The sequence below is a fragment of the Athalia rosae genome, chromosome 3 (assembly GCF_917208135.1).
Source record: "Athalia rosae chromosome 3, iyAthRosa1.1, whole genome shotgun sequence".
NCBI lineage: Eukaryota > Metazoa > Arthropoda > Insecta > Hymenoptera > Athaliidae > Athalia > Athalia rosae.
Genome location: NC_064028.1, coordinates 6,163,727 through 6,183,381, shown reverse-complemented (window position 1 = coordinate 6,183,381; position 19,655 = coordinate 6,163,727). Strand labels below are relative to the sequence as shown.

The 19,655-nt window shown below is 38.5% G+C and overlaps 1 protein-coding gene across 2 annotated transcripts in view; it reads left to right on the top strand.

The window, feature by feature from the left end:
* The window catches only part of LOC105687722 (protein dimmed-like), a 68,882-nt gene that overhangs the window by 3,008 nt on the left and 46,219 nt on the right, over window positions 1-19,655 (top strand). The window contains exons 2-3 of one of the 2 annotated variants that reach the window (XM_048653245.1): window positions 9,903-9,952; window positions 16,884-16,991. The gene's annotated coding sequence lies outside the window, so the exon portion shown is untranslated. The remainder of the gene's footprint in view (window positions 1-9,902; window positions 9,953-16,883; window positions 16,992-19,655) is intronic. The other variant, XM_048653242.1, reaches the window with a different exon arrangement.

The following is a 19,655-nucleotide window of genomic DNA, read 5'->3' as shown; positions in this document are numbered from 1 at the left end:
TTCTACCTTTTATTCTTTTGACTCATCGCCTCCGCAACCGAACCGAACTCTACCCGTTCGCGAGTATAAAATTTATATTTTATCGCTCTGCGTACTTTTGAAAAAAAAAAAAGTTCACAATCGGTAACAACTTTTCACACCGTGCATATATTAATCGTCCGACTCGTACGTTTGTATTTCGATTCGCCCGTCGCGAAATCGAACCATATTTGCGGGGACCTCATTAAACTTACCTTACTATATATACACGCGAATCGAGAAAACCTCACGCCGTAATTACGCGCATCTACATATTTATTTCTTTCTTTCTGCCATTCAATGTGCGATAAAATTGAAATGTTTCAACTTCGGTAAATTGGCGAGAGTAAAAAAAATGAAAAATAAATAAAGCCGAAGAAATACGCGCATCCGCGCAAATAGTACGTTCGTTCTTTTGAGCTGTCGTGTAATTTAATAAATCGCATATCACGGTAAATTCGCCGATCGCAATCCTTATTACTCGTATGTGTGCGATATAAATATTCTACGCATACTCTCGTAACCGCCTATCGACCAACGGCTCTGGTTTTGCAGCAGCAGCAGCGGCAGCAACGCGGCAGCAGCGGACACCGGTTCTACCCACGTGTTTTAAAACCGAAGGAATGTAACGATTAGGCTAGTTTTAGTGGACTGACTAAATTATAGGCCTTGTTACGCGATGCAACGTCGTTATAACTACCTAGTTTATATCCTCATCGCTATCGTGCTACCGCAAAATTACATCGACGGTAACATATTTATTGCAGTTAATAAATAAATAAATGCATAAATAAATACACAACGTATATATGTATATATATATATATATTATCTATGTTTATTAAAACTAATTGTAAGATGAAGGCGAGAAAACTAAATAGATCGCTATACCACTGTATTATATATTAGCTCTATAAAAATTAACGAAACGAAGGTGTTGATTGGGATGAAAGAGTAGAGAAAAAAAAAAAATTGTTACAGACTCGCGCTCGAGGATTTCGGTAGCGCGAAATACGTGTGATATCAATACACGTACGTGTAAATCCATGTAATATGTGTGTGTATGCGTTGCGGCGAGGAGGGGGGAATTTTCCAGAGTCGCGAAGTGTAGATATTTATTTAGCGAGCGCGAGAGACACACGCGAGTCGAATGCAAATAGTTATGCAATGGAGTGTAGGTATATATCTACGAAGTGGATTCCGTTGTTGTTGGTTGCTGCTGCTGCTCCAACACACTCTATGACGGTGTGTCCACGGAATTACGTTATTTATATATTTCCGGGAACCACCGCACCCGCGTATCCTATCTACCGATCTACCTGTCGGATATTAATTAACGTACGCCGCTAACATTTTCGTTATTATTATTTTTCCTTTTTTTTTTTCAAATTTTATTTTCATACACACCGCATACTCCGGGGATTCACAAATCTGCGTCATCGTTGAACGGATTGAATCAGAGAAGAGACGGAAGAAAAATAGAAAAAAAAAATAGATTGTTCAATAACGAGAGAAAAAAATCTACTCCGCGAAGTAACGTGTGCGTTATACTCCCTCCGCCCCATGGCGATCATCAATGTAATCGATCTATCTTTTTCTCTTCATTTTTTATTTTTAGTTCGATTTCTCTACATTCATGTCCTGCACCGTTTCCGATAATAATAATAATTTTATGCTTCGTAGTTACGACGCTCTCGATGTACAACTTGATGGATTGTAAAATTTACGCGTTCAATTTTATTTTTAACTACCGTCAAATTGCGCGCGCGATTTCAATGTACGTTGGCCGAAAATATCGCACAGAGCTCTGTGTACGTACCTTCGATTCGATCCGATTGACCAATAATTGGTGATTCGATGTCGTTAAAAATATGAGGCGCGTATACGTATACTGCGCGCTATCGAAAGAATTGAAAGAAAAAAAAAAAACTAAACGATGATTGAAAAAAAGAGGCGTTATAACAGAATCGAATGACTATATACACCCGGTGAATTTTATCCTATAAACTGTCAACTCTTTTTATTTTATTTCATTTTTTTTTTTTTTTTTTTGTACTATTTGATTTTTTTTCTCTCTTAATCATATTTTTGGGACAAGGCCGCGTTTTCGATCACCGTTCGACCGGACGGTCGGACAAAATTTCTACGTTATATCACATGAATGAATATCACGAATAGCAGCAGCAGCGAATGGTCGAACAAGAGAATCAATTTATTTAGTATACTGTACCTAGTCCCAAAATCTTGATGTTCCACTTGACGTTTGCATGAAGTTTTTATTTTCTTCCTTTTTTTTCACCTCGTAGTTTTTAAATCACCTTCATTGTCTCGTAGTATGTGTTTATCTCTATAAACATTCGTCGTGTGCGGTAGATAAGATAATGCTTGTAATTTATTTTTTATTTCAATCATTTTTTCTTTCCGAAAGCGATCTTGCAGATATGCATTCGCACCGGATCAAACTGGATCGATTAACATTACACAACTGCTGAATTATTCTAATTGGAAAAGGTAAACTGGAGAAAAAAAGGAACGAAAAATCGGTGGTCGGCTCTAAATACCTACTCGATTTATAATCGAGCTTTACACTTTGATCCGTCGATTATATTTTAGTTTTATTTATGATGCCCGCGAAATTAATACCCGATCAACACGATGTGCGATGAACCTCATTCACTGACGTGTACACCTACCTAACGTACCTGTGTAGGTTGCATCCGTTGGCGATTAAACGTACAAGATTCGAAGGATAATAAATGAAATAAATTATAAGCTTTTATTTTATTGTTCCGTTAAAAAAACGAGAATTTATTCTCACGGTAATAACAAAGCGGATCATATGTTATACAGATCGTGAAGTCGAATAATAGCTACGTTACGGCGTGAAACCACCCCACCTGGGCAACAGGTCTGTCCCATATAGCTATATGTTGTGTGCGCGTCCGCGTAGTAAAATATTCTTCATCGATACTGTTTAAATGATTCGTTTTCATTTCGAAAGTAAAAAAATTGAACAATATCAGTTTCGTCGACCTCAGTTGCTTCGCCGCGGGATAATAAAAATCCAAGTTTTTTTTTTTTTTCTCTTTGTCGTCACGTTCCATCCCACCGCGGGAGAAAATATATATACGTAATTTAATTAATTTGTCGTTTATCCGTAGCCCCGTATTCACGGTGTTATACGCGTCGATCGATCTGCAGGGTGATTATTGTGTCGTTATCAGTTTTATTGGTTATCGAATTGATCAATCGTCGAAATTGGCCCATTTGTACGCGAGTGCAGCGATAACGTTATAACGACATTTCGGGGTATAATTACACGCAATTACGGATACGAGAAAGTAAAAATACGAAAATGACTCATCTGCTTTTGAATGCGCACTCGATATTCTTTTGTATTATTTTTTTTCCCCCGATACAAGCTACGAGTGAATTACAAGAATTTGTGTCATTTACGCCACACACGCCGCCGATGACTGGATAATCGAATGAATGAACGAACGAACGAACGAACGAACGAATGAATGGAAGAATGAATGATAATTGATAAGCCCAAACTCCGCGACGTTCGGAATTCCCCAAGCAATACCGATCGGTCTCACGTTACATTATCGTCATTCGTGTACGTTATTATACACATTTCATACGTATACGTACAGAGATTTCGAAACACATTTCGATAAATCCAGCTCAACGATCGTACGTGTAATATAATGTTTACAGTCTCATCGGGAACTCCGGTTTTATATGAAGACTGCGGAAAAATTTTCTTTGTTTATTCGTAACGATATTAAGTCTGCGGAATATTCATCGCGCGATCGGTGTACGAGTAGATCCGTGACGAATTGGACGTTAATTATTGAAGACAAAAGAAAAAAAAAAAAAAAAGATAGCAGCTTTTTATCGAATGAAAGTTTCGAAACGCGTGCGTGGGTGAATTTCCCTTTTTTTCGATTTTCTAATATTATTTTTCTCGACGCGCGTGAAATCTCGGACACGTGAACGCCGACGTGGACCGCAGAAGAGCAAAATCTTGTATAACTATAGCATGAAATGTCAGTCGAAGAATTAGCATTTTCTAAATGCCAAGCTCTCCGGAGAAAACTGCAAATAAATATACGCTGACACGTATGTAACGTTGCGTACGGGTATGGGTTTAATATTTATAGCACTGCGAGGTATACCGACACTTACATGACCGGTAAACGACTGCGGTGTTGAGGCTCTAATTATTATTACGTGAACTATAATTAAGCTATAATAAGTCTATCGAGAGAATAATGCCAAGAAAATGCGGGAGCGTTGGGGTGAAAGCTAAATGCGATCGTATAAGACCGTAGACAGTACGTACATGACTATTCGTAACAACGGTATCTGTAAATGAAAATCGTGTATGAAATTCAAATTTTCGTTGTCCGATCGACACGCGTAATCGTGAACCGATGTGTAACGATTGTTGCACAATATCGCTGATGGGTGATATGGAGAAAAAAAAAAAACAAAAAACAAAAAACGAAATGGCAATTACAATTTGCTGATGCACCAAAAGTAACGACACCCAAAAAAAATAACAAACGTCACGAGGTGAATTAATTTTTTACGTTTATTTATTTTTTTTTTTGCAAAATGATAACTCAATCTCGGTAGTTGCAGTGTACGGTTATGATTGATGGGGATTTGTGTATCTCTGTCAAATTTTTATTCTTATCTCGATGCCGATTTTATCGAGATCAGCGGTTGCTGTCAAAAATGAGCAATCTGCAGTGTGGTAGGACGACGATTGTGCGATTGAAAAATAAAAATTATTCTTCGATTTCGAATTTTTGAAATCTTTTCGGTCGAAAAAAAAAAAATCTATACATACATATCGTGCATTTTTTTGCGCAAGTTAGTAATTTCTTCACTTTCTCTCGAAGCCGCACCCTCGAAGATGCGGTTAAAATTGAAAGCGAAGAAAAAAACGCTTACGCAAAATCCTGAGGGTGTCAAAAAACGAATTCGATTCCCGTATTCCCAGCGGTCCATTTATCGGCTTATGTATATCCATTTATATATACGCGAGCGTGCATTGTTGGTCGGGGACTTATCGGCTCGCGGATAAGCGATAACTTATCGTTTATGTAGCTGTCTGATGTGGAGAACGGTATAAACAGAGACATTGACAATCAAATCGATCGTTCAGGGCCACCCAACGATCGACGCTACGTACAGGTATACCTCATACGGTATATATTATTATACAGTTTATTTTACACACGTAACGTAAAATAAATTTTTCATTACACCCAGGGGATATATTATCCGTGAAAACACCGTCAAAATCATTTCTCGATGGCCGAAAAACGAGTTGAGATACTATGAGAATCGCAACGAAACTCTGCGTGATTTCAATTATCGAAGCTGCAGTGAATTTGTCTCCGTTGTTATTTTTTTTTTTCTTCTTGTTTTTTTCAACGAGATAAATTGAGCAATCGTGATTCCTCTTCGGCAAATTAAAAATTTTTATCGCAACATACGGAGATATCGATCAATTGTATCGAGATTCGTTTATTTGATTTCCGAAACCCAAAAAAAAAAAAACAAAACAAAAAAAACAAAAACAAAAAGGAAGTCATGTACACAATCTACGTTCGACGTCTGAAACGAGTATACGTGTAGCTACATTCATCTGATAGTTAATCAATCTGCGATATATAATAAACTAATTATCAGAGTGTATAAACACGACATACGCGTTCGCGTGATTAGAATTCATTCATTTCTTGCCTGTAATTAAATCACGGTTTCATCGGTGTGGGGTACGTGTTTGATGTGTTATGTAATTATATAAATTGTAGGATCCGATTGACAGCGTGTATTAATCAGCCAATCGAAAACTGATGTTTCGATATAATCACAATCGCGTCATCTGCGGACCAAAATGCACACGTACGTTACAGATAATCGTTTGGTGCCCTGCTTAATTAATTACATTGCATCATTTCTTCTCATTTGTTTTTTATTTATTTTTTTTTTCTAAAAAAAAAAAGTTGCAGCGGAAAAAAAGGAACACGAAACGAAACAAATTTTTACGTAATCCGCGGCGAAACGAACCGCAGAAAAAAAAAAAGATGATATTCTAAATACTTTTCTGCATAATTATATACATGATTATAGTTTGTACGTGCAGCTGAAATTGAACCTCGAAATAAAACGTCTTGTGACATTGACCCTTTTAATCTTACTCGCACAGCAGTCTGAAATTTGTTATCTACAAGTTCGCGTGTATCACACTTCCCCTTTAACCCCATCCCTGTAGATTTGATACGTCTCGTAATGAAAATCCTATACAGTTGGAGTTTTTGCGATTGGGACGGATATAGGTGATCTATAATAGATCGGTGAAACTTGTCTTCATATTTTTATTTATAAATTCTTCTCCTTCTTTTTTATTTTTTCTTTTATTTTTTTTATTTTTTTTTTATAAGCCGCACTCCAATGAAAGTAAGGAAAAGTGGACGAACGCGCAAAGTCGGTTATGTAGTAGGTACGTACGTACACCGCATACCTATAGCCGAGCACATCTTACGGATAGAAAATAGCTCGCCGTACATTATATCGTGAACGTCAATCTTATGGGAATTTGATTCAGAGTTTCACCAGGCGTGTTATTTTATAGTAAATGTGGGTCATACGCGCGTGCACAATCGCGGCAACATTAGCGCGTCCGCGAAGGATCCGTGATGGAGATCTGAACGGAAAAAAAACGAAAATCACACAGGTATTCCGTTACTGAATTCATCGGTATTTCCGGAGAGTCTCGAAAGAATGATTATTGAACGGTGAATTATTGGATGAGAGCGGGACCCGATTGATCAAAAAATGATCGTTCGATCGCCATTTGAATTTCTCTCGATTCGGTCAATGGGCAAGTAAACTCCGCGACGGGATATTTAAAAAACAGTCGAGACGATCAGTCATTGAGGGGGTGAGGGGGTTGAGGGGAGGAGGGGCTGAAGTATCGCACCTGTAGTAAATATGTTATCATCATTTAATAATATTTACAGATAATGTGACACGATGTGTGTTATTGATAGAAACTATTTATACGAAATATACGTTCGGAAATAATGATCAACAGATATGTACGTAGATGTTACTATGATGTGTATCGAGTTTGATACATAAAAAAAATGCCGTAAAAATTGACAGTTGATTAAATATTTTTCCCGATGTGAAGTGTGTGTTTGTATAGATCGTATGTGCAGTCGAGTATACGTAATATCTGTGTACATATATGAACTAACGAGGCATGGAGTAGGGTTTGAAAAAAATTGTACATACCTACGTACGTATTGTGATAATGATAATGATTAATTTCAAATCTAATTCATACGTGAGAAGTGACACGCGCCAAAATATAGGGAAAAAGTGGACGTGTATATTTACTTTTCGTTGAACAAATTCGTTATATAATCACGCGTGTGTGATTGTCGTCAGAAATGTGCAAAAAAAAAAAAAAATAAAAAAATAAACGTCGAGGATCGATTTATTGAACCAGCAGATTTTTGTGTTATGTAACTCGCGATCCGATATGCGATCTTGTGTACTCGTTGAGTGAAATTCTGATTCGTAAATCACAATCTGTTATATCGAAGCGATACTCCGAAATAGATTAGAAGTCCGTAAGTATTTGGATTACTGAAAGAATGATCCTAAAATCCAAAAACTCGATGACTGTAATGCGGTAAAAGATCCCAATTGAGCTACAATATTTGATTTACAACGTACCATGTTCGACTTCTGAAAGAACTTTTTAACCGGAAGAAGATGATGATTTTGATTCTTGATTTCTGCAGGAACACGAATCCATCCAGTGAATTCAGCTGGAAGAAATATTTATTCAGATCTCTCTTTTTTCGCAGTTTAGAGTGATAAATTGGCGATAACTCGATTAATTTTATAGATAGATCCATTTGTCTTTCAGATTCGGATTCCTGAGATCAACATACATTGGAATGGCATTTAAAATAGAATATTTTTTTAACCCAAAATCGAAAATTTTCCTTTGGATTTTTTCGATTTTTGGGCCAAATATGAAGTATTTTTAAAATCGATCGTAGGACACTTTTCCTATGTATTTTGACCTCAGGAATCCAAATCTGAAAGAAAAATTGATCCATCTACAAAATTGACCAAGTTGTCGCCAATTTTCAACTTTTTCGAGTCGGAAATAAAAAATTGATTTTTCAGTCTATCTTAATGTGAATCGAGCTCAGGAATCCGAATCCAAAAGAAAAATTGATCTATCTGCAAAAATGACCGAGTTATCCCCATTTTCCCGCGATTTTTGGCATAAATTTGAGGATATCTCGGAGGGAAAAAATCGTAGCTCAATTTGGACAACGAATTCGTGTTCCTGAGGTCCAAATACATAAGAAAAGTGCCATATGATCGATTTTTTAAAATAAAAATTTTTGGCCAAAATTTGAAAAAATCGTAAGGGGTACCCCTTGGAAAAATCTCAAATTTTGGCCGAAAATTTTTATTTTTTAAAATTGATCGTATGGCACTTTTCTTACGTATTTTGACCCCAGGAACACGAATCCGTTGGTCAAATTGAGCCATGAATTTTTCTCATCGAGATATCTCAATTTTTCTGCTTCAAAAAGCGAAAAATTGGCCATAACTCGATCAATTTTATAGATGGATCAATTTGACTTCCAGATTCGTATTTCTGGGATCAAAATACATAAGAATCTTTACAGTCTTTTGATTGTTTCGCATATATTTTGAATTTAGGTACACGAACCTGCCGATTAAATCGCGCTGCGACTCGAAATAACCCAGATATCTTGACTTTTCCGCTTTTCAAAGCGAGAAATCAGCCATAAGTCGATCGTTTCGATGGACATCATGCTCAGAATACATCGATGTAGTCATAAATTGCAAATGGAGCATAAATTCATAGATGTACAATTTCAAGTTAATGTCTGAGGTAATAGCGCGTGATTTCGTGACCGATAATTTGCTTCTTCGCAGTCCAAGTTGCACTCAATTATCGATTGTCTTACGATATCCCGTCTCTTCTCTTATTCTTCTTTTATGTACTCACATCGATATTTTACATGCTGAATATTACTGCATTTAATAACGAAGGTGGTTATTATTCACATCGATGTTTCCCCTCTATACAATCGCGATCGCGCGTATGATGGAAATTACGTTGTTTACGATCACTTTTTCACCTTTACTAAAATCCAAGAATTATTACTCTTCGCCATTAAATCCTCGTTATAATTCACCTTCTTTCAATTCCTAGAGCCACCCGACGTTGCCCTATAATAAATTCAAATCAAAGATCACACGGCGACACCCATCAATTTATCTCGTCGTGACGAAATAAGAAACGAACTCGAGTCAACGCAGTTTCGTTATCCACGCCAAAAGATCTTCGAAAATCAAAGTTTTTTTCCACGTCAATTTTCGTGATTACGGGTAGCACAACGTGCAGTCTATTTTTTTTTGAAATTGCAAATCAAACGAAACAAAAAAAGAAATAAATGCATGTAATTAAGAGAACGATGTATTATAGTAGATACGACAGACGTTATACACCTGTGCCTCGACCTTGATATGCACTTGTTCATATACCTCGAGACGTAATCAACGTACATATATCAAGCATACTTCGCGTATGGTGCACGTTTTACACCGACACACGTGAGATCGGTCAAGTAAAAAATACATACATCCGATAAAGTAACGATATTAGAAATTTTCGACATCGTATTTCGAACGAATCGAACTCATTTTATTTGGATCACAAATTAGCGATGTTACCCGAATACCGTCTGAATTTGTTTGTTTTTTTCATATTTTAATAAATCTCAAATTTATTTCAGAGAATTGCCGACGATTCGATTGATATGAAGAGGGAAACTTAGCCAATCAGGTGCGTATTCAATCTATAGATATTTTTTTTTCTAACCCTTCGCAATAATTGAGATGTGGCGAACGCTGCGTGGCTTCCTCCTGTACGGCTAGCGAATTACCTGCACCGTAATAATAATTCGAATCGTTCGAGGCGCGCGCGTGCGACGTGAAAATTTCTTCACAATAAAATTATACCCGCCGAATAAGTTGCGGCGTACGAGCTAATCAATGAACGGAGAGATCGATATATTAGATTTTCAAATCTCCGAGATAATATAATCTGCGACTACCGGTGGTATTACTACAGGTAAAAGTACCATCCATCCATCCGTCCGTACATCCACATCTAACGTCTCAATCAAATCTTCGATGATGCAGCTGGTTCTTCTGGTCGATACCGCACACACATACACATATATACATTATTAAACACGAACCCGGCGTACGTTATGTACCTGAATCTTGCCGCAAGTTAACTGGAAATGTGTCAGTTGCAAAGTTTATTGGCTTCATAAAACATGCGGAGTTACAGTATATCGCGGGTACGTAACAGCGTACGGTACAGAAAAATAATAGATGTGTATATGTATACACGTAGCCGCACAAAATATACATCTCTGGACGCGCACTTCCTACTACGTAGAGGCAGAAAATTTCTCTTCCGACAAGATTATCCCGCACAGGGTCGCTTTATTTCTACGTAAATGGAATCAATGGCCACATCAATTACCCGCGGAAGAGTATATCATAGGTTTTCTAATCGTTCATCGATCACCCATGAAAGGGAGGCAGAGTCAGGAGCCCGTAAAGCTCGCCTCGAGCGCGCATCTATTGAATCAACGGTGGATTTTCTCTGTTTCGAATCGCGAGGCACCGAAGAGAAAAAAAAAAACGAAAAAAGAAAAAAGAAATACAGAAAATTAAAAAGGAACTAGGTTCGCTCGAAGTCCGTACGGTGCGATTGATTTTCGGCCGTGTTTGACGAGACTAATTAATAAGGTAAAAAGGTGTACGGTGTGAGGCAGAGTGAATAGATGATCAGGGAATACATAAATTATTGGCCTGCAGCATCCAGCGTAATTCGACTATGTAATGAAACGCCAGATCGGGTTATGCGCCGTCTCTGGTGTCGCATCACTGCCTCTGAAGATTATTAAGGAAACGCGAAATGACGCGACGCGTTTCGACGTCGTATAAAAAAAAATAAAAAAGAAGAAATTGTAAAAACGTAAAAAAGAACCGTGTTAGACTGAAAATGGTACAGGCGGTCGAAGTAGTAGGTGGATCTCTTTTTTTCACATCTCACATCCGATCGCATATCGCACTCCTACGATATTTTTGTGCTATTTTAAGCACAACTCAAGTGTGTGAAAATCGATGTAAAAATGTGTCGTACACAAGCGTCGAGTCTCCCGACCCGATGACCCTAAAAAAAGTTACAATCTTGCTCTATAAATGATAATTTCAAAGTACATGTGTAAAGATCGTTAACCGCTCGGACAAAGTAACCTCAAGTCGAACTCCGGGTCCGAGAGTAAAAAATGATTATATAATAGGTATATATGAAATTCAATTGATCACTCGTCGCATGAGAAAATTTTTTGATTTTGATTTTTCTTTCGCTTCGCTCCGTTCGATCTTCGAATTACCTTCGCGTGTCATTGATCTCGCAATAAATTTTGAAACCCTGCGATTCGCGCAATGTAACATACGCGTGGAGACCGGGTATCGCACGTGTAATTACCCGATGAAAATAAGGGTCTGAAAATTACTGGCGCCCAACTTTGTACGTACGTCGCGTACGGCGAGCGGTAGCTGCGAACGATCGATGAAAGGGTACCCGGGTATACCTATACAGGGATGAGTGTATGTCATTATCCCGACTGGCGTCGCGACGCCTAAAATTACACGCGTGGGTGGGTTGAATTTTACGCGGCCGTATCGCCGTATATCAGCGCGTCCTCGTCCACCCCGCACGTATCCAGCGATCACGTCGTTTCTCGTGCAATGTTCATTGATGAATCGCTGATTCATTTCCGCCTACGTAAAACGCACCGACGTATTCAAATATCACGTCGAGTTCTACGGCTACGCACGAGCTGTACGCATTTCGCGTATACGCACCACATATCCGTTACTCGTGGGTCCGGTTTGAAATCGGGGGAAAAAAAATAACGCGTCGGATGCGGTGTACCGTCGGTTGATGCGAGAAGAAAAATATTTTCCTTTCATTTTTTTTTTTCTCATTTTTCTTTCTTTCGATCGATAAAAGTTATTTCTCTTCGACGCGCGTTTCTTTTACTCGAAAAAATTCTGCGTCCGGAGCGAATACAAATGAATTCACGTTACACGTACGGAACACACGCGATTCTTTCGCCTGTACAGCGAAGCCTTTGTCCTGCAACGAGTTCGCGACATCTGAGGCGTGGAATCGCAGGTCAGCGCGAGCAATTCATAATATGGTTTCGCGCTATTAACCGTCGAACGAATTGGTTTTTTTTTTTTTTTTTCGCAACGACAAATACGTTACAACTTCTCCATCCGAATTACCTGGCACCACTTTTTCCGTTTTCTTTTCTTTTTTTGAGAAATTTCAAAGTCCGATCGTGATCGCGACCATCTTATCCGAGACGACGCGATCGTCGATCGGCCGGGAAAAGGGGGAGAAGGATCGAATGTCCGTTCCGTGCTTCGAAAAAGAAGTCTTTACATCGATACACGCGTACGTTATTCATTAATTCTTTTTTTTTTTTTATTGTTTCAACGATACGTAGACACGTGTGAAATACATTTAACACCGTAGGTGTGCTGCAGTAACGTCAGAACTTGCGGTGTTTACGTTTTATTTACAGAAAATTTAGGTCAACGATATCGATCCGTCGTAACGTACGCAACGTAACGAGAGGAGATGTCGTATCAATAGCCTGAATTTCGAAATCGTTCCAACCGTAACGTGTATATAGACAGCTTTTCCGTTATCTCTATCCTACAATGGTCTCGTGCGAGGCACACCTCCCGTAGGTAGTTCGACTCCGCGATCGTCAATTTCAACCCCTTCGCAGGGATGAGAAAATTCCGAATTTCTGCCGATTCGAATTATTCTCTATTCGCGAACGGGATGAACGAAGTTCACTCTAAACAGCGTTGCAATACGCTCGGATGATCAGCTTCGGGAATACGAACCGAGCGGAAGTTGAAATCTTGGAAAAAAACGTCTCGAGAGATCCGACGATTAACTTGTCACATTAACGCACAGTTATACTCGCGTGATCTATACGCGTTCGGCTATACAAATGAACGAGCGCGATACAGTCGTCGGATAAATGATTACAAATGTACTTTTAAGTTTCACGTAATGCAAGGGATCGAAACGACGCGACGTTACAAACGTTAAAGAACGTCGATAATATAATCATGAATGAGTTACACAGCCGTTTTATGTAATAACTTTTGTAACGTAAGTTTCTTTCCTTTATTGAATCGCAATTATTTGTACAAGATTTTCATTCTTTCTCCTTTTTTTTCCCCTCGCGAATTGAACGATCGCGAGGAAAACTACGTTGCGAAGTCTAGACGCGTGTAATACGCGGGTATCCTTGAATCGATAATATTTTTGCACCGATCGTTACCGAGGAGATCGAAGACGGTCGCGGTTCACGCTGGGTCGATAAAAAATCAAACCGACATTATAATGAAATGTGCGTAATCGATGCGAGAAATTTATGAGAAATCAGAAGGCGTGTATTTTCTGCATCCGCGGATCACTAATTAATGATCTATATATATATATATATATTCATACTCGGCATACGTACGTATACATTATACGTTCGATATCATAGCGTATGTTACAGATATAACAAACGCACGAGTCGCTGCGTAAGCTAAATTCACGCGATTATCTCCCTATTATAATTAAATACACGATGTATCGTAACCATATCCATATACACTCCGCCGTCGCTCACACTCGTAGCTTTTATTGAAAGATACTCAACCGCATGTACTACGTATAACGTAGGTATACGTGTATGTAGGTATACACATAACTATATACATATTCTCATCTCATTTCAAAAGCGAACTCATTCGCGATTTTTTTTAACTTCTTTCTTTCTTTCTTTTTTTTTTCTTCTTTTTTTATCACTCGTTTTAAAAATACGCACCAAAAGGTTACATGACTTGGGTCGAATGCGCGATTGCAACTTTATTATAATTATGTATATTATACTCGTTCGGAAAAGCTTCGCGCTTATATCTCTCGCAGCGATTCACGAAATCATGCAACAATATGTGTGTAGTAGGTACGCGTCTCACAATTCATTTCTTTTTTTCGAATTCTCCTTTCTTTTTTTCGAATTCTCTTTTTTTTTTTTCGATTTAAAATATCTTTCAATGTCTACTATATTCAATCCCATGTATTTTGTGACGCAGGAATATTTTTAAGAATACGGCCGTTATCAATTAGCGAATGCATCATTCATATCTAAATTATGATCTCGGTTATTTTTGTTTAAGTTTTTTTTTTTTTTTTTTTTTTTCGACAAAAAAAATCAGATACAACACCGCGTGCGTATGTATGCGTGTCCCTCGCGAACGTTGACCTCAACCAAAAAATCCGAGCTTATATACACCAAATCTTATTCAGCTCAGTCGTTGAACGCTGCGAATGTACGCAACCGGCATACTAATCGACGCATGACGCACTGCAAGTCGATCTAAAAAAAAAAAAAAATAAAATGTCTAACTCCACGGATGGAAGAAAAATTAATTATCGGGGAAATCTCTCGTTACGTTGATCGGGGATCGCCTCGAAGTCGGGCGATAATTAATCATCATTCGGTAAAACGCAAAAATCGTCCGTCGAAAAACTGATTTTATTTCTTTCCTCGTATTTTTATGAACAAATTTCTGGAACGAAGTTTCCCAAGTTTCGACGCGAGCACCTTGCGCCTACGTATATCGTAATTATGTGCGTAATGAAAAGCAAAACTCTATCAAAATACCGAGCGAAATGTATTCGAAACTCGTAGCGTCGTCGACACGTGCGAAACTGACTGACGTTTATTCACTTTACATACATATTTGTATGCGTGTACGTGTGCATGTACACATAATACACAGTACGTTGTAGTACGTTGTGGTGAAATTGTATTATGTGGAAATACCGAAAAGAAAACAACGGGAAACAGAAAATTTTCCTTGTCGAGTAAAAGGAAATTCAGAGTGACACGCGACATCGTCGTGAAACGGTGCGAATGAGTCGATTATTGATTAGGAAGCGTTTGAAAACAAGGGAAAAATATTGAAGAAAATCCGCGTCAATCTCAGGGCGATTCGTTTTACCCGCCACCGCGTTCGTACATCGACTTATGACGACGGTAAACGACGTATGGGACTTTGGTTGAGTCTCATTTTCAATTCATTCGTATGATAAGTAAGCCGGAAGACCGACCGCCCGCAGACTTTCGGTCTCACCGATCCACTGGCTGAATTTATGTACGATAATTACGTCCGAGTGTCGTCGAGGAATGCATGTACATCGAGCAAAATTCGCGACTGACATTACGCGCCAAAAAGAGAGAGAGAGAGAGAAAAAAAAAGACGAAGAAGACTCCAGTGAAATTCGAACGCTTACGGAGGAACGTAAAAAAACTCAATTATAGTGAACTCATTTCTAGAACGATCTGTCGCAACGTTTCGTGAACTAGAAGGTCAAGGTCATCTCGAGAGCGTTTTATCTCATCGCGTATCGCTATCTCGCGGCTTTGCTCTCGTCTTTTTTCCTCTTATTTTATCCGAATAGACGGTTATTCTGAATAAACTCGATCATTCGCTCGTTAAATAATTGTACAACGACGACGGAAGGGATCGGTCGTAATCGTGTGAAACGAAAAGAAAAAAAAAAATAAAAAAGAAAAAGTAAACTCGATCGATACCGCGATGCGTTTCATACGAACTTGCAGAGTCGGTATATTCTACTTTATGCTCGGCTCATAGGATTTTCTTTTTTATTTAGCCGTTTTCACCTTGCAGCGTGTGATCGGAAATTCAATTGGCCCAACCCTGAAGGGGTCTCCCAGCTGCGCGTAGCCTATGGTAAATTCTTCCCGGCTCTCATAGACCTCGCATTCCGTTTGCACATTGTGAGAATCTAACGGGGACACGATTACCGATGTATCAGTTGTCTCGTCGTCGTTAAAATGAATGAAAAAAAAGATGATGAAAAAAAAAAGAAATGAAACGATCGAATCGGAAAATTTGTCAATGATGTCTGAGAACGAACGAACGAACGAACGGTGAAGAGTTGATAAGAAAAAAAAGAAAGAAAGAAAGAAAGAAATCGTGGCGGTAGATGATAATTGAAATTTAAACCGGCTATGAAAATATTACTCCTTAAATGTGCCTCTCCGATAATGACGTATCATTAACCACTTTAAAAGGTCAGAAACTCTTGCGGCCTCTGGCGTTTTGTATGTGAATAGGATATAAACTGCAGCTGCAGTAAACATGCATCGTTTGCAATTTTTACAATTAAGTCCCGAAGGCATAAAGTTGTGTATATATATGCTATAGTTATATTGTACATACATCTATTATAAAATAACCCGTTGGTAACCCTCCCCCGAGTAAAATAAATGCAAAGCGCTCGTCAACCTTTTATTCAACTTTCACGAGATGTGATTTTTCACAAATATAATCAGCTGATGATGCCGTTGAATCGACTATTCTTTTTTTTTTTTTTCTTATTCACTCGACTGAAACAAAGGGAAAAACTTACTTCACACGTTATTCGAGTACCTACCTCACCAACGGAAGAGACAGATGAAAACCTGAAACTGCGGATAGTGAAGTTTCACGTCCGATAATCGTGAAAATCTATCAATGTATATAAAATTTATCTACACACAGACGGTATATAATCAAGTATAATTGACGCAATTTCTTAGGACCCCCCACCCGAGTGGCACGTTTCTCAGCCGATGCAGCAGCAGCAGCAGCGAGCGAGCGAGCGAGCGAGCGAGCAAGCAACTTGTAGAGCGCAGCGAGTACGGCAGGCAAGTGAAATTAATTAGCGCGCTAGTACAGGTGCAGGTTACATCAAGATTAATTGATTGTCCCAACGTTACGTAGTAAATACGTGTAACCTGCTGTACTAACGCTGACCAATGTGCGCCGCCATATGTAAATGAATAGAAATATTTGTTCCTATATATATATATATCTACGTAGGTGTGCGTTCGACGTATGTAACCTATGCACACACGTGTAATTTTCTATACACAATGTACCGGACACTCGGCGTCTGTTACGTTCGCGATGCACATTTTCCCATTACACCTGTAATGTAAATGGGCGTATCGACTCTCGGTGTAACTATATAAACGAGCAATTACATCTCGTAAACGTTAAATAAATAACTACATCATCGCTTGAGAGATTTGAATAGAGGACCCGATGAGTACGTAATGATCCGCAGGATTATAAAGATCATTGATCACTTCTAGAGCGCGAAAACGTTAACTGGTTTTGATGAATAAATATTCCAGCTAAACGTACGGATATTTAAATAGTTGCAACGGGTTGTTTTCCGGTCAGCAGCACCAGCGCGATCGATTCCTATGCCGCGCTGTAACGCAACGCTAATTTTAATAATATATAGAAAAGAGACGATTTCGTAAGGTAATAGTTCAGGTAGCGGCAGACTGCCATAGTAACGCTTACGTGTACCCTGTCCACGTATGAGTAAATACCGATGTATCATTAAGCTCATTAAGCGGTGGTTACAATGTGGCCAATACGCTATCAGGAAACTCGTATATAGGTATATATATATATACACACGTACGACTCGGTTACGGTAACAACCGTTTAAGGATCGAGGGAATTCAGGGACGCTTTTAATTGATATTAAGGTATTTATATTCGTACAGTACACATTCGTGAGATACCTATCGCTTAATCAATGGGAAAAATATAACACACGTCTGCGCCGTTGATTAGAAAAGGACGTCGGGGAAGGGAAGCAGGAGCTGGACTGGGGGGGCGTAGATCCAGCAGCCGCTTAAGCGCTTCCGCGATAACGTTCGAGACGAAGAATATTTCGCGAGAAAATTAGAGCCGACAAAATCACTGTCTTTTTTTCATCATCCATCTCTCGACTCGTAAAATTAGCTCAATCTATACAGATATTACATTTTATGCCAACTGTATCTCTGTATACCATGGTTAATTAGTTGCAATCCTTCGTTAAGAGAATAAAAAAAAAATAAAAAAAAAAAAAACGTCTGATAAATACGTCCGTTTAATTTGGCGTTTCACGTCGATAATTAAACTCGCCTGATAAGGCGAAGAGAGTTCGTATCGAATCTTTGGTTCTTTTTGTTTCTTTTGCGAGAAAAGATATGCGTACGACGTTATTTTGTCGGATGGTTTTCAGATTTATGGAAGAAAGTGAAGCGCTCTCCGAGTCGTCCGTTATAGCAGCGCCTACGCCGCAGGTGCAGGTAGATATTTGCACGTATTTCGTTCGTATAGGTAGTAGGTAGAGGCAATTTTTAGGTAGGTATCGGTCAAGACACCGAGCAATACATAATAACGTTAGCCGCTTTGCCGTCTGCAGCGAAGCATAACTAAGTCACTTCCTATTTAGTATTTTACTTGGAGTAATAAGAGGCCATTATGCCTCGAAACTCTATTTTGCAAAATCGCTTTTAACTCACGTTGATTGCTTCTGGGTAGTCGATTTATTATGGTCTTGTTACCCGAACCGAAGACACAGATATACATATATATATATGTATTTTTTTTATCCCTTCCTTTTTTCTCATTTTGCGTAGAAAAATCCCCTCCCCTGTTCGCGAAGTGTCCGGAGAGAAAGTTTGGCTCGATTTCGATTGTTTTTCACACTTCCCGGACACGGAAGTGTTTCAGTTCGATTCAATTCGATTCGTTTCGTTGGTATTGTACGTACATTCCATCGTTCACTCGGTCGTTTTTCTTTGCGTCAGACATCTTTTTTTTTTCTTTTTTTTTCTAGATTTTCTGTTGCTCGTTATAACTCTTAGAAGAAAATTCAATTGAACAAAAAGAGAAGAAAAAAAAAACGCAGCAATTACCTAACGGAAGAAATAAATGTGACGGCGAACCATTTTCTGCATATTAATTTCTCTTCATCGTCGGTAACCTCTCGCTTGGAATCGTATTGGTAATTAGGTATTTATCGTCATCGCGTTCAATTGTACACAGTTGGCCCGAAGCGAAGATTATTTTATTTGAGAAAGCAAAAAAAACTCAAAGCCGGTCACGAGTCGAGATAATTGAAAAGTAAAAGAAGGAAGAAAAAAGTTATGAGATTTTTAGTTTCTAACTGTTATAATAGCACGTAATGAAATGAAATTTCTGACGTTATTACAGCGTCTGATACATGTACGTGTATTGTACGTTCAGAGATATACATTTTATGTATCATGTACTCGATCGTACATCGCACTATACCAAATTCTAAACGTGTATGGAAACCTCTTTCGAATCGGGGTTAGTGTGGCAATAGGTGACTTCGCAACTGTATTGCGATGAAATGAATATAATTCGTCTATACATATATAGTGAAAATTAATCGCTCGATTATGTACAACTTTTATACAAAGGTACGATATAATTTGGGGATTCAACGAAAGACGCTCGTTGTGAAAAAAAAAAAATTCTTTTCAATAGCATCG